This window comes from Phascolarctos cinereus, unplaced genomic scaffold, assembly GCF_003287225.1.
Source record: "Phascolarctos cinereus isolate Bilbo 61053 unplaced genomic scaffold, phaCin_HiC Scaffold_1;HRSCAF=81, whole genome shotgun sequence".
Classification (NCBI taxonomy): Eukaryota; Metazoa; Chordata; class Mammalia; order Diprotodontia; family Phascolarctidae; genus Phascolarctos; species Phascolarctos cinereus.
The window spans coordinates 201,768,129-201,782,046 of NW_027555514.1; the positions used below are offsets into that span (position 1 = coordinate 201,768,129).

At 35.1% G+C, this 13,918-nt stretch overlaps 1 protein-coding gene and 1 pseudogene across 1 annotated transcript in view; one reads left to right on the plus strand and one right to left on the minus strand.

The window, feature by feature from the left end:
* KIF21A (kinesin family member 21A) overlaps positions 1-13,918 on the plus strand; it is a 171,524-nt gene that overhangs the window by 12,435 nt on the left and 145,171 nt on the right.
* On the minus strand, positions 5,260-8,659 carry LOC144456918 (centrosomal protein of 295 kDa-like; annotated as a pseudogene).

Here is a 13,918-nt window from a genome sequence, read left to right on the forward strand (position 1 = left end):
GGTCTGTATCATTGGGATAAGAGGGGAGTATATCCAAGAGCAGCAGCTAGCCTCACAGCAAGAGACCTACAGCAAGGCTTCAAGCCTGGGGCAGTTTACCAGCAAGCCAGCACTCTTCCCCACCACCCCAAGCTAGCAGTCTGTGCTGCACAGCAAGGTCCCCACCCCAGTTCCTGCACAAAAGTTGACCATGTATTAGGAACTGAAAACCTCACAGCCAGATACAGAAAAGCAGAAGACTAGCAATGAAACCCCATACCCGGAGGTGGGGGGGCAACAGGGAAGCCCTATCCCCCCACACTCCCCCATACAAGCCAGAAGGGAAGCTTACGCTTCAGCGCAAGCAAGCAGTGAGGCCCTGAGCCCCAATACTCAAAATTTGGGACAGTGCAGAACCACAGCCCAACTCTCCCATAAAATCGCTGTCATAAATTGTGTAGAAAAAATGAACAAAAACCAAAAAAGAACTTGACTATAGAAAGTTACTATGGTGACAGGGAGGATCAAGGCATAAACATAGAACAAGACAACAAAAGAACTCCTGAAAGAGAGTAAAAAGAATTTTAAAAAGCAAATTAGATAAATAGAAGAAAAATTGGGAAATGAGAGTAATGCAAGAGGATCATGAAAAAAAGAATCAAGAGCATAGAAAAAGATATACAAAAATTGACTGAAGAAAATACTTCCCTAAAAAATAGAATTGATAAAATGGAAAAGAAGTACTAAAACTCATTGAAGAAAATAATTTCTTAAAAACTAGAATTGAGGGGCAGCTAGGTGGCGCAGTGGTTAGAGCACCAGCCCTGAAGTCAGAAGGACCTGAGTTCAAATCTGACCTCAGATCAAACACTTGACACTTACTAGCTGTGTGACCCTGGGCAAGTCACTTAACCCCAATTGCCTAAAAGCAAAAAACAAAAAAAAAACAGAACTAGAATTGAGCAAGTAGAAGCTATGAGACATCAAGATACAATGAAACAAAATAAAATGTAAAATAAAAAAAAGAAAAGGTGAAATTTGTCATTGGAAAAACAACTGACCTAGAAAATAGATTCAGGAGAAATAATTTGTTATTGCACTCCCAGAAAGCCATGATTGAAAAAAAAAAAAGCATGGACAATATCTTTTAAAAAATTATCAAGGAAAACTACCCTGATATACTAGAACCAGAAGGCAAAATAGAAATTGAAAGAGATCACAAAATGAAAACTCACAGGAACATCATAGCCAAATTCCAGAGCTCAAAGATCAAGGAGAAAGTACTATAAGCAGCCAAAAAGAAGCAATTCAGACATTGTGGAGGTACAATTAGTATTACACAGGATTTGGCAGATTACACATTAAAGAATCTTGGAAATCACATTAAGGGGCTTGGAATATGATAGTCTGAAAGGCAAAGGAGTTAGGATTGCAACCAAGAGTCACCTACCCAGCAAAACTGAATAGAATCTTTCAGGGAAAAAAAAAGGATATTTAATGAAAGCATTCCTAATTAAAAGACCAGAGCTGAATAAAAAAATTTGACCTTTAAATACAAGACTCAAGGGAAACATAAAAGGGCAAAAAAGAAATTAGAAAAAACATTAGAGATTCATTAAGGTTAAACTATTTTATATTTCTGTATGGCAAGATAATATTTATAACTCTTAAGAACTTTATTACTATAAGGGCACTTAGAAGGAGTATACGTAGACAGAGAGTGTGGATATAAGGTGACTTTGACAGGATGATACCCCCAGAAAACAAAATAATGGAGTGAAAAAGAAGATTGCACTGGAAAGAGGAGGAAGGGGGTGAGATAGAATGGCATAAATTATCTCACATAAAAGAGCTATTATAATGGAGGGGAATATGGGAGGGTGTGGCAGACAAAGTCTAAACCTTAACTCTCCACAGAATTAGTTCAGAGAGGGAATTACATAAACACTCAGTTGGATACAGAAATCTGTCTTACGCTATAAGGAAGTAAAAAGGGATGGGGATAATAGAAAGGGGAGGGGAACTGGTAAAAAGGGAGGGAAAGGGTGAAAGTAAGAGGGAGAGGGATAAACAAAGGAAAAATAGCATGGAGGGAAGTACGCTGTTATAGTAACTGTGAATGTGAATGGGATGAATTCACCCATTAAATGGAAGTAGATAGCAAAATGGATTAAAAACCAGAATCATACAATGTGTTGTTTATAAGAAGCACACCTGAAGCAGAGAGAGACACATAAAGGAAAGGTAAGGGACTGGAGGAGAATTTATTGTGTTTTAGCTGGAGCAAGGAAAACAACGATAGCAAAAAAAGATCTCAGGCAAAGCAAAAGCAAAACTAGATATAATTAAAAGAGAAAAAGAAGGAAACTATATCTTGCTGAAAGGTACCACACACAATGAAGTAATGTCAATACTAAACATATGTGCACCAAATCATATAGCATCTATATTTTTGAAGGTGAGTTGAATGAGTTAAAGGAAGAAATAGACAATAGAACTATATTAGTGGGGGACCTCACTTTTCCCTTCTCAGAACTAGATAAATCCAACTAAAAAATAATAAAGAAGTTAAGGAGGTGAATAAGATTCTAAAAAAAGCTAGGTATAATAGCTCTCTGAAGAAAATTGAATGGGAATAGAAAGGAATATGTCTTTTTCTCAGCAGTACTTACACAAAAATTGACCATGTATGTCATTTTATGTCATTGACCATGACATAAAAACCTCACAACCAAATACAGAAAAGCAGAAATAGTAAATGCATCCTTTTCAGATCATACTGCAATAAAAACTACATTTAATAATGAACAGTGGAAAGAAAGATTAAAAATTAATTGGAAACCAAATAAGATAATCCTAAAAAATAAGTGGGTTAAAGAACAAATTATAGAGACAAGCGATGACAACAATGAGACAACATAGCAGAATTTATGGGATGGAGCCAAAGTGATGCTTTGGGGAAAATTTATATCTCTAATTGCTTACATCAATAAAGTAGAGAGAGTAGATCAAAAAAACTACAAAAAGAACAAATTAAAAAATCCCCACTTAAACACTAAATTGGAAATCCTGAAAATCAAAGGAGAGATGAATAAAATTGAAAGTAAGAAAACCATTGATTAATAAAAAAAAATTAGAATCTAGTTTTATGAAAAAACCCATAAAACAGATAAACCATAGATTAATTTAATTTAAAAAAGGAAAGAAGAAAACAAAATTTCTAGTATCAAAAATGAAGAGTGAATTCACCACCAATGAAGAAGAAATTAAGACAATTGTTAGCTATTTTACCCAATTATTTGCCTATAAATTTGACAATCTAAATGAAATGGATGAATATCTACAAAAATATAAATTACCCAGAATAACAGAACAAGAAATAGAATATTTAAATAACCCAATCTTAGAAAAAGAAATTGAATAAGCCATCAATGAATAATCCTAAGAAAAAATCCCCAGGGCCAGATGAATTCACAAGTCAAATCTACCAAACATTTAAAAAAATATTTTTTTCCCTACCAAACATTTAAAGAGCAAATTAATCCCAATACTATATAAACTATTTGGGGAAATAGGCAAAGGAGGAATCCTACAAAATTTCTTTTATGACACAAATATAGTGCTGATACCTAAACCAGGAAGAGCCAAAACAGAGAAAGAAAATTATAGACCAATTTCACTAATGAATATTGATGCAAAAATTTTAAATGAAATACTAGCAAAGAGATTATAGCAATTTATCACAGGGATCATACACTATGATCAGGTGGGATTTATACCAGGAATGCAGGACTGATTCAGTATTAGAAAAACTGTCGACATAACTGACCATATCAATAACAAAAACAAAATCATGATTGTCTCAATGGATACAGGAAAAGCCTTTAACAAAGTACATCATCCATTCCTATTAAAAACACAGAGGATAGGAATAAATGGAGTTTGCCTTAAAATGATAAGTAATATTTATCTAAAACCATCAGCAAGCATTATCTGTAATGGGGATAAGCTAGCTAGAAGCCTTCCCAATACAAGCAGGGAAACAAGGATGCTCATTATCACCTCTATTATTCAATATTGTACTAGAAATGTTAGCTATAGCAATAAGAGAAGAGAAAGAAATTAAAGGAATTAAAAATAGGTAATGAGGAAACAAAGCTATCACTCTTTGCAGATGATATCATAGTATGCTTTGAGAATCCTAGACAATCAGCTAAAAACTATTTGAAATAGTCAACAAATTAGCAAAATTGCAGGATACAAAATAAACTCACATAAATCATTATCATTTCTCTAGATATAAAACCAACAAAGTATAGCAACAAAAGATGAAAAGAGAAATTCCATTTAAAATAACTGTAGATACTATAAAATACTTGGGAGTCTACCTACCAAGACAAACCCAAGAGCTATATGAATGTAGCTACAAAACACTTTTCACACAAATAAAATCAGATCTAACAATTGGAAAAATTATTATTGCTCATGGGTAAGATGAGCCAGTATAATAAAAATGACAATTCCACCTAAATTAATCTATTTATTCTGTCTCATACCACTTAAGCTATCAAAAATTACTTTATAGAGCAGAAAAAAATAATAAAATTCTTCTGGAAAAACAAAAGGTTCAAGTATATCAAGAGAATCAAAGAAAAAATGTAAAAGTGTTCTAGTTGTTCCCAAACTAAAACTGTATAATAAAATGTTAATTATTACAACAATCTGGTACTTGCTAAGAAATAGAGTTGTGGATCAGTGGAATAGATTAGGCACAAATTATATTATAGTAAACGACCATAGTAATATGGTATGTGACAAACCCAAAAATCCAAACTTTTGGAACAATTCATTATTTGACAAAAATTGCTGGTAAAACTGGAAAACAGTATGGTAGAAACCAGGCATAGACCAATATCTTATACCATATAACAAGATAAGGTGAGAATTGGTCCACAATTTATACCTAAAAGGTGGTAGCACAAACAAGTTAGAAAGTTTATGTGTCAGATCTATGGATAAGGGAAAACTTTAGGACCAAAGAAACTATAGAGGGTATTACAAAATATAAAATAGATAGTTTTATTTATATAAAATTAAAAAGGTTTTGCCCAGACAATACCAATGCGGTCAGAATTAAAAGGAAAGCAGAAAACTGGGGAAGAATTCTGCAGCAAGTATATCTGATAAAGGCCTCATTTCTCAAAAATATAGAGAACTGAATCAAATTTATAAAAATACAAGTCATTCACCAGTTGATAAATGATTAAAGGATATGAACAGTCAGTTTTCAGATGAAGAAATCTGAGCACCTGCAATAACTTCTGTTTGACTCCTCATTTCATCAGATAATTCTTCAAAACCCAAATCCTCCTTTCTGGATTGCACTTGGTCTTTTGTTGAACTCTTGCTTGAAGAAGAATCATAAGGTCTGCTATTTGGCACCCTCATTCTATCAAACACATACAGATCATCAGAGGGACTAAAAGTTGGGCTCTGCAGAACCACCCCAATGGAGAGAAATCAGCACTTCTCTTCTGTATTAGAAGCTCCTCATACTGCTTTCTAAGAGGAAATATTTCTTTTTTAAAGTTTTGTGAAGGTCCTTCAGCTTCAATGCTTAGTAAATCAGTAGAATGGCTACTGTCAAAATAATTTTTTCCTTAGGAAAATCTTCAGTTTTGGAGGAATTAAGAGTGACACCTGTTCTATTCATAGCAGAATGAAAGTTTACCTCAAGAGAGGAATGAATGCTGGTTCTCACAGCTGTGGTGGAGGCTGTGCTTTCATGAGACTTGGATGCATCTTGGCTTTCAGGGGTTGAAGGGTATGTGGTCTTGCTCAAGTCTCGAGAAAGTCCAGACTGAGAAAGAGATGATAAGAAATCCAAGTCAGGCCTTGGTTCCAGAGTATGAAAGAGCTGATGATGTAAATGCAGAAAAGTTTGTTCCAATTCTGAATTTGCAAGGTTTAAATGAGTCTTGTCATTACTTAAGAAGCTCCCAGTAGACACTGTTAATGAAGATGATTGGTCATCTTGTAGCTCTTGTGCATGAGACTGGGAAACAAGATCATTAGTGGGCCGTGGTACAGATGACACTATCTTTTTGGCTTAAAAACTGAACCAGGATATACAGGTACTTTCTGTGTCAAATCAGCAGCATAACTGAGTAACCCGTGATTCTCAGTTACAACATCCTTGGCCTGGCCATCATTGCTACCTGTATGAACTGGCTTTGTGGGCTGCTGGCTGCTAGCCTGATTACTATCTTGTAATCTATCCTCCAAACTCAGGTATTCGTTTACTGAAATCCTGTCAGGATCTCTGTCTCGATCAATAGTTTCTTCATAGTTGCTAGAATCCAAGTCACTTGAAGTTGATTTGGAAGCAGCCTCTCTATAACATTCTTTTCTTTAATAGAAGCTCTGCCCCTTTTTGGTAATTCCACTTCTTGAATAGCACTAAGTTCATGCTGGTTTAAATCTAGTCCTGATCTGATTTTTGCTACAAGTGGTTTTGTATGTCTCTGCCTTAGTTCTCTGTTTTGCAGCTGACCAGTATGCTCATCTGGATTGATGTTTTCTGAAAACAATTCACCATCATCACATTTACTCTTATCTGCATGACTAAGTTCTTCCGGATGATTTCTTTTTACATGTTGTGACAGAGATAACTGTGTGAATTGCATTGTCTTTTGTGTTTCTTTCACATTTTGGGGTGTGGACTTATTTGCCTGGATATCATAAAGTGAATCCTTTAATGTCTCCTCATGCTTTTGTACCTGTTGTTTCAGCCCAGCCTGTCTTTGGAGAAGCCATTCTTCTTGGGCTTTCTGAGTGGGATTTTAAGACCACTTACTCAGATAAAAACTCAGAGGTTTCTCCAGGTAGAAAACAGAAGTTTTATTCTAGCAAATCTGGCGTGAGAGTTGGGTGTCACCTACCCAGGGTGGACTGGAGTAGTGCGGCCCAACACAGACAGCAGCAAGCAGTTATATAGTCTTAGGCAAACCACTCCAAAAAGCCTCCCTTCCCACTTGTTTGTCTCAATCTCTTTATCCTCATTGGCTGAGGCAAGAGACCTCACAGTCTATATTTAGAACCCAAGAGATACATTTTACTCAAAACACAGCTTGGGAGCTAGAGGATTGCCTTATTTGGTAAAGTTAAGGTGCAAAACAAAAGAGAGGGTGGTTACAAAACAAGGGAGGGGGTGGGCAGCTGGTGCACAGCCCCCATTCCCCAAAAGCGAAAGTGAAACTTAGGCCCAGCTCATGCTGAAGCCTCCCTCACTACATTTTGGAGCATAGCTTACATTTCACATGAGAAACTTTCACTTGTCCCACACATGTCTCTCCTCAAAAAATCCCTTTTGTATGTTAAGTTGTTTCTGGAGCTCTTTCAAATTGTCGTCAGCAGCTGAAAAATGTTTTGAAGCCAAAAGCTTATCCTGAAATGTGTGGATTGAAGACTGGCTTGAGGGAAATGTGTTTTCTCCATTGGTTAAAAAGCGTCTTGTAATCCTCCAGAGTCAGAATTAGACTCAGCTTCAGCTGAAGGCAATAAACTAAACTAACTGAATGAAGAGGGAACAGTGGTAGAAAAAGAGAGGAATCAGTTTGACTAGATGTCCTTTCCTCCACTGCAGCAAATTTGTAGGCAAGATACCGTAACGGGGATCTCTGGCCAAAGTGAGGGGCTTCCCTCTGTATATTCCACTCTTCTTGCATTGCTTTCAAATTATCTTGCTGATATTGGCTGTCACCTGAAGTTGAAACCCTATCCTGAAATACCAGGATTGTGGGATAACTTGAAGGATGTGTGCTGTCACTGTTGTCTGTAAGAGGGCTTTGGATTTCTTCAGAATGAGAAAGTGATGAACTAGATGCATGCTCAGCTAATGATGGCACAAAAGAGGAGTCAGTCTGACCAGAAAATAATCTTTCATTCAATGTTTTCTGTTGCTGGGTTCTCTCACTAAACTGAAGGGCATTCCTCTCTATAGCCAATTGTTCTTGGTGAAGGTTCAAATCATCCTGCGGAGGGAGAATGTGCTCTGAAGAAGCCAAAAGCTTTTCCTGAAATATTTGGATATTAGGGGTTACAGGATGTGAACTAGCTATCTGGATGCCTCCAGAGTCAGTAGAAGGTAGTGAAGTAAATGAATGCTGTGGTATTAGTGGCAGGAAAGAAAAGTCAGTCTGGTTAGGGGATAGTCTTTCCTCTAAAGTATCTTAGATTGTACCAACAGCTCTTCCTGAGTTCTCTCACTAAAGCGAAAGGCATCCCTCTGTACATTTAATGGTTCTTGGATTGCCATCTGATTATGCTGCTGAGGTAGAATGTGCTCTGAAGGAGCCAAAACCTTTTCCTGAAATATTTGGGTTGAAGAAATGCCTGAGGAACATTCAGGCTCACATTTCCTTGCAAAGAGGTCTTGGATCCCTCCAGATTCAGATTTTGCAGAGTATAACGAACTAAATGAATGCTGAGGAAACAATGGTACTCAAGAGGGCCTGGTGCAACTGGAAGGTGTTCTTTCCTCCACTGTAGCTGGTTGATGAACAATCAGTTCTTTCTGAGCATTCTCACTAAAGGGAAATAATTCCCTCTGCAAATCTAACTGTTCTTCATTCATTTTCCACTTATCTTGCTGAACTAGCATTAGTTTTGAAGAAGTCATAACTTGACCTTTCTTGCTTACCTTTTATTAGCAGCTGAAATCTTTGACTAGAAGAACAAAGTGCAGAAGTAATCAACAAACAAAAGCAGTGATTGAAATAAACCAGAAAAAACCCTCAGTTTTAAAACCAATACTCATTTATAAGAAAAAATAACATTAAAGTTTATGATCTACATTATATGTTTCACAATTTTGCTTAATATGAAGTTAAGAGGGTGCTTTTTATACATATGCACGTCTAGTTATAGAAACAAATACAAATCGAAAAGTACTTTTACAAGATCAATGTTAAATCAAAGGATCATAGATATAGAGTTGTAAGGGATTGTAGAGGTCATTGAGTCAAACCCCCTCATTTTACAGATGAGGAAGCTGTCATCCCAGAAAGATAAAGTGACTTGCCCAAGGTTGGTTATTAAATGGCAGTGCCAATATTCCAACACTGGCTCTCTGACTCAAAATTTAGTGTTCTTTCTTATGGAGGATTACAGTTTTGCTGAGTAAGTTATTCTTAATTATTAGCCAGGTATTGTGTGATTATAAATGTGGCTTCTGTGTACTTGACCTCTTTATGTATGCTTTCATTATTTTTCTTTGAGATTTTGGCTACGATCTTCTTGGGAATTTTAATTTTTGAAGTTCTTTCAGGAGGTGACTAGTGTGTTCTTTCTATTTTAAATTTTCCTTCTGATTCTAGTAGATTTAAGCAGTTTTCATTAATGATTCCTTGAAATATGATATCTGTGCCCCCTCTTTTTCATAGCGTTTAGGTAGTTGGATGGTTTCTAAAATTATCTCTCCTTGACCTCTTTTTCAGGTTACTTGTTTTGAAAATGAAATAGTTTTGATATTTTTCTATTTTTTTTTTTAGTTTTTTGACTGTTTTAATATTTCTTGTTTAATGGAGTCATTAACTTCTGTTGATGAATATTACAAAATTTTTGCTCTGAAAACAGCTAAAGGAGTAGATTTAGAGAAACCTTGGAAAACTTGGTGCAGAGTGAAGTGAGCAGAACTTGTATAATAATTTATACAGTGACAATAATAATGTTTTAAAAAACCAAATAATTTTAATTATTATTTATTATTAATTAAATAACCATCACTTTATTACATTAATTAATAAATATATAATTAATCATATATTATAACTATATGCTTATCATATAATATAATTATATGATTAAATAATATAATTATAATAATTAACATGTAATTAATATAATCAAATTATTATATAATTAAAATTATTTGTTATTAATTAAATTTAAAAATGTACACGGTTATTTTCTTGCTTTTACTTTTCCCCCTTAATTAGAAAAAATGGAATAAAAAAACCCTTGTAACAAATACGTAGACAAAACAAATTCCCACATTGACTTATGTCCAGATATATACATATATGTATATTTTTGTGTTTATACATACATAAATGTTTATATATAGGTATTTGTAACTATTGAACTCAGTGTAGTACATGCACATAATTTTGATATATATGTGTGTACCTGTGTCTGTGTTTATACATAAACACACACATACACATAATTCTTCACCTTGAGTTCAATCATCTCTATCAGGAGGTGGGAAGCACACTTTATCTTGGGTCCACTGAAATCAAGGTTCTTCATGGTATTTGATCAGATTTCTTAAGTCTTTAAAGTGGTTTTTCTTCCAATCATGACTAGAAAAATGCATTCCTCCCATACTTTGCAGATGCTAATGGATTAGAGGTGTGGAATGAGACATGTGAGTTTGTTTTGCATGATTATGCTTTTTTATAAAGGAGGGCTTTTTAGGTGTGGAGGAGAGAGAATTTTGGGAAGAAGGTAAGTAGGTAGGAGAATTTAATTCCAGAAAAGAAGATAGACAAGTGGAGAAAGTAATTGTACTACCATTAAATTTAATATATCCTTGAAAAATAATCTGTGCATAATAAAGATTTATAGCTTCATATACAATCTTTTTTCTTTTTATAAATAGAAAATATTTTGTTACTTTATTAATTTTATAATAAAAAGACTAGACTTCATAGCAGACAGAGTTAGCATTTGAAGAATAGGCAAGATTTCAGTAGGAGTTGGGAGAGGAAGGAAGATGTTTTAGGTAGAGGGGGCCAGTGTAAACAAAAACTGGGAGGTAGGAATGGATAATATGTTTTGGGAGGACAGTGAGTGGGAGTTGAGTAAAGGGAGATAAACCTGGAAGAATAAGATGGTGCTGTGTTGGGAAAGTCTTTAGATTACATGCTATGAAGTTAGGAATTTATCTTATAAAGCAATAGTGAGCCATTTAAGGTTTTTTAGCCAAACAGTTATATGATCAGATCTGTCCCCCAGGAAGATTTTTCTGCCAGGATTGGTAATGTAGAGAATGTTAACAGGCTATTGCAGTAAGATAAGCAGTGACCTGAGGACCTGAATAAATGGTAGAGGCACTGGGAAACAGGTCACAGAATTCAGTTGGAGTGTACCTTAGGTACATTTTAGATCACTTCCCTTATTTATTGTTACTGGGGTTCAGGGAGGCACAGTGACCAACATAAAGTCAGAGTATAAGTCAGAGTCAGGATAACAACTCATGTCTTCGGACTCCAAATCCAGTGCTATTTTCACTACACTACCAGAGGACAGATGTAAGACACATTCTTGAAAGAATCATGTTCTGTAATTGCTTGAAAAACTCAACAAATAATAATGATGTCTTTAGAACCTTTTTTTTTCTGATCACTTTTGTTACTTTTTTCATGCGATACCTTTTCAAGTAAATTTTCTGCTGTGTAATGCAAGTAATGAACCTGGGCTTGGAGTTCATCTCAGCATTCCAATCCTGTTTTTCCCTTTGACATACTGTATAGTGTAGAAAATTAAGGTGACACAAATCTCACTTGTCAAATGAGCAAAAATGTTAGGAATCTTTGTAAAGTGTAGCTGATAAGAATAGGTTAATGCTCTTTGAAACAAGTTCTTTAACAAGTTTTTATTTCTGTTGTCTTACTCCTAAAGTTTTGCAGTATAGAAAAGGATATGGAGATCAAATTTCCTAGATTTTCTTCCTGTATCAAATTTCTTGTCCGTTTCAATCCATCCTGTACAAATTGCCAAAATAATCTGAAAATCTTTTTAAAAAACTGCACCATTTCCTTATTCTGGGTATTATATGAACCACTTTCCTTTGCCCATCTTGCAAAATCTAAACCCTAATCTTAGTATTTATAGTCCTTATCAATTAGTCATCAGCTTCATCCCCTTTTCCTCCCTCCCAACGCCTTTCCAGCTTCCTCATTCCAAAGTCTCATGGTCCAATTTATTTGAACTCATTTCTGTGCTTTTTTACTCATGAAATTCTTTCCCCATCCTGGTCCTTTGATGTGAGGGTAGAGATGAGGCTTTACACTTGTATACCTATAATACCTAAGACAATGAGTTGCACACAATATGTGCACAATAAATAATTGTTGATTGATTTAAAAACATAGACACTAGACCCTACTTACAGAATTCAGAGCATTCCTTAATCCTAAAGGCCATTGTTCTTATGATATTTTGAAAAGTTTGTAATTATTTCATGTCTGTGTTCTTCCTTGAGCTCCATAAGATCAAGGATAGGACTTATTATCTCTTATTAGAGATTGCAAGAGCACTGCATTTGGTTCTGACACCTGGGTTCAAATTCTTACTCTGCCACTTACTATGTGTGACTTTGGGGAAGTCATACATCAGGGAGAGGTTTGGCTGTGTTGGGACTTTGAGATCAGTCTACCTGGGCTAGTCCATCTTCAAGTCACATCTCTGACATTGTGTAAGAAAAAATTTTAAAATGTTAAGAAAATATCAATTCCCCCTTCCCCTCCTGCAGTGGCCTTGGTCTTAAGAAGAAAAGGCAAACTATTCATTATCCTTTTTTTGGAGGGGATGGTATGGGAAAGTTCTTCAGGTCTAGGCTAGATGACTGCTTATTAGTTATTTTATAGTAGAGATTCCTTATTGGTAGAGGCTGGATTACATGGCTTCAGAGATCCCTTTCACTTTCAAATTCTGATTCCATGAAGCCATTTAATTATTCTGGGCATCAGTTTTCTCATAATATAAAATGAGGGAGTTATTAGATAACCTCTGAGAGCTCTTCCTGCCCTAAATCTATAATCCTATGATTTATGCTGTGCTCTCCTTTCACAAAAATTATACTAGATACAATATGGGATGGTTGAATATTGAACAGCAGTTATACATGGTTTATATCTTCTTAAATATAGAAAAAATATATGTGCCATAATCATAATTAATTTTATGTGAATCAACCATATTATAAACTACCTGTTTTTTGAATACCTATCAGACCCAGAATTACCATTCGGACCAAAGTTTCATTGTCTAGTAATGGCCTGTCATCATTATCATCATCATCATCATCACCACCATCTATCCACCACCACCACCACCATCATCATCATCATTGTAACTACTCACATTTATATCGTATTTTATGGTTTGTATTTTAATTAATTATATTACCTCATTTTATCCTCACAGCAACCCTATGAGGTAGATGTTAGATAGATATATCTGGCAGCAGTATTAGAGTTAGGGAGAAAATGAAAACAGAGTGAAGTTAGGATATTGCAATAATCTGAATGTGGATTGAGGAGATCTAGATCATGTGATGAGTAGAAAGGTGAGACTGATAATAAGCTGTTTTATAGGGAAAAATCAGTGTTTTAGAAGAGAAATAACTTGTGTAGCAGAAAGAACACTAAGTAAGAATAAAATAATGTGGGTTATATACCTCACTACTACTTATCTACCTGTGATAATTTTTCAATTTTCTCATCTTTAAATTGAGGATCCTGTACTAGAAGATCTCTCAAAAAGTTCCTTCCAGGTCTAAAATTTTGAGATCTGCCATGAGCCTACAGCTGGATAAGTGCCAAATGAATAATGCAAAAACATAAGTAATATCAGAGTGCAGAGGAGGGGAGGGAAAAATTGTGTCCCCCAGCAATCAGGGGAAGCTTTCATAGGAAGTAGCATTTGAGCTGGATTTCAGTAAGAATAATGATGATGAACTTTTATCTAGTTCTTTATGGTTTCCAAAATTCTTTATAAAGTTCTTATAGTTTCTCTATTTTACAAATGATGAAACTGAACTGAAGAAAGTTAAGTGACTTGCATGTGTTACGTGGTAAGTGCCAGAAATAGCTTGGTCCATATGTAAGGCTTTCTAGATTTCAAGTCCAGTACATTTTTCACTACATCACAT